The sequence below is a fragment of the Anopheles arabiensis genome, assembly GCF_016920715.1.
Source record: "Anopheles arabiensis isolate DONGOLA chromosome X unlocalized genomic scaffold, AaraD3 X_pericentromeric_contig0003, whole genome shotgun sequence".
NCBI classification, from domain to species: Eukaryota; Metazoa; Arthropoda; class Insecta; order Diptera; family Culicidae; genus Anopheles; species Anopheles arabiensis.
This window is the reverse complement of record NW_024412081.1, coordinates 540,001-542,500: the sequence shown is the minus strand read 5'-3', so window position 1 is coordinate 542,500 and position 2,500 is coordinate 540,001.

The following is a 2,500-nucleotide window of genomic DNA, read 5'->3' as shown; positions in this document are numbered from 1 at the left end:
AGAGGCTGCGGTCCAGCTTGTCGACAGCTTGGGGCTGGAGGTGTTAAACACCGGCACCGCCCCAACCTTCCTAGGCAACGGAGTGGCTCGCCCGAGCGTGGTGGACGTTGCCTTCGCCAGCCGCAGCATCGCCGGAGTTAACACCATTCCGGAGCATCGGTGGAGGATTATGAGCAGATACTCGTACAGTGACCACGTGTACATTCGGTTTGCTGTAGGGGAGCTGTTCCAGCGGTCAGCGGCAGATAGTCGTCGACAGGAGGGTCCTTCCACGCGAGAAAGCGGCACGAGATGGCGTAGCCGTCAGTTCGATGCCGAGCTTTTCGGTGTAGCGCTCGACGTAGCTTCGTTCGCAGAGCGGGTTACAAATGCCGAAAGCCTGGAGAAAGTCATGACGGAAGCTTGTGACGCAGCCATGGCGCGAGTGTTCCCTTCACAAGGTCACTCGGGACGACCTGCGTATTGGTGGACGCCAGCAATCGAGGTCCTGTGTGAGAACTGCCGCCTCGCTAAGGAACGCCTTGAAACTGCCATCGACGAGGAAGAGCAAATCGCCGCAGCCAGCGACCTTCTCCAGGTGCGTACCGCCCTGGATTCAGCCATCACCACCAGCAAGAAGGAGCACTTCGATGAAATGCTGCGGGGCCTCGCGGAAGACGAGACGGGACAATGGTACCGCAACGTACTAAGCCGCCTTCGTGGAAGCTGGACGGCGAGAGAGCGCGATTCATCGGTGCTAGAGGGTATCGTTTCCACTCTGTTCCCCAGCATCCTCCGGTTGACTGGCCAGCGTCACCAGGCCAAGTCCTGGAGAGGGAGAGGAGGAACCAGTTCGGGACGTTAATGAACAGGAGCTGTTGGACATCGCGAGCTCGCTGAATCCGAGGAAGGCTCCAGGACTGGATGGTGTGCCAAACGCTGCTTTGACGGCCGCCATCCGGAAGCATACGGACATCTTCAAGAAGTTGTTCCAGGAATGCTTGGACAACGAGCGGTTCCCGGATGAGTGGAAGAAGCAGAAACTGGCCCTGATCCCCAAGCCGGGCAAGCCACCGGGGCTCGCTTCATCCTTCCGCCCGATTCTGCTGCTGAACAACCCGGGCAAAGCGTACGAGCGGTTGCTGCTGTCGCGAATAAATGATGTCATCGAGGCTCCTGAATCACCGAGGTTGGCAGAAAACCAGTACGGGTTCAGGAGGGGCCGTTCGACAGTGCAGGCGATTCAGCTGGTGGTGGATGCAGGCCGTCACGCGATGTCATTTGGCCGCACCAACAACAGGGACAAACGCTGCCTTCTAGTAGTGGCGCTGGATGTGCGTAATGCATTTAACACTGCCAGCTGGCAGTGCATCGCTACGGCGCTGGAGGACAAAGGCGTGCCGAGGCAGCTCCGCAACATCCTGAGAGACTACTTCGAAAACAGGGAGCTCGTCTATGACACCGCAGACGGGCCCGTTACACGCCGAGTGACTGCAGGTGTTCCACAGGGGTCCATTCTGGGCCCGACCCTGTGGAACATCATGTACGACGGCGTGTTGCGGGTCGAGCTTCCTGAAGGGGCTAGCGTCATCGGCTATGCGGATGACATAGTGGTCATGGCACGGGGTTGCACACCAGAGGAGGCGGCATCGGTGGCTGAACAGGCAGTGGACGCGATTGCGGCTTGGATGGAGGACCATCACCTGCAGCTCGCTCCGGAGAAGACGGAAGGAGTAATGATCTCCAGTCTGCGAAGAGGTCAACTGAGGGTGCCGTTCCGCGTCGGGGACACCATCATACACAGCAAACAGTCGATCCGGTATCTGGGGGTCCAGATCCATGACCACCTGTCGTGGAAGCCGCACGTGGAGCTGTCGACGGCTAAAGCCCTCCGCGTGGTAGGTGTGGTCACCGCAGTAATGAGGAACCACAGTGGGCCCCAGGTGGCCAAGCGTCGGCTGTTGGCGGCAGTGGCGGAGTCGATCATCCGGTATGCTGCCCCGTGTGGTCCGAGGCGACGGATCTGCAGTGGTGCCAGAGGAAGCTGGCCCAGGTGCAGCGGCCCCTGGCTCGCGGTGTCACCAGCTCGTTCGTGTCGGTGGCATATGAGACCGGAGTTGCACTGGCAGGCCTTGTGCCGTTCAGGCTGCTGGTACGGGAGGACGCAAGGTGCCATCGGAGGCTCCTAGCTGCCCCGGGCGCCAGCCGCAAGGACATCCGGCTGGAAGAGAGGCAGGGACTCTCCAGGAGTGGCAGCGAGCGTGGGATGCGGCGGCCGCAGCTCCAACGGCCAGTCGGTATGCGGTCTGGGCCCACCGAATGATCCCGGACCTGCACTTGTGGATGAGTAGGCGACATGGAGAGGTTGATTTCCACCTCTCACAGGTATTAACCGGACACGGATATTTCCGGGAATACCTCCATGTCTGCGGTTTTGCCCCATCGGCGGAATGTCCACGGTGCCCGGGGTCGGTTGAATCGGTGGCGCACGTGCTGTTCCAGTGCGAGGTCTTCCACGAGA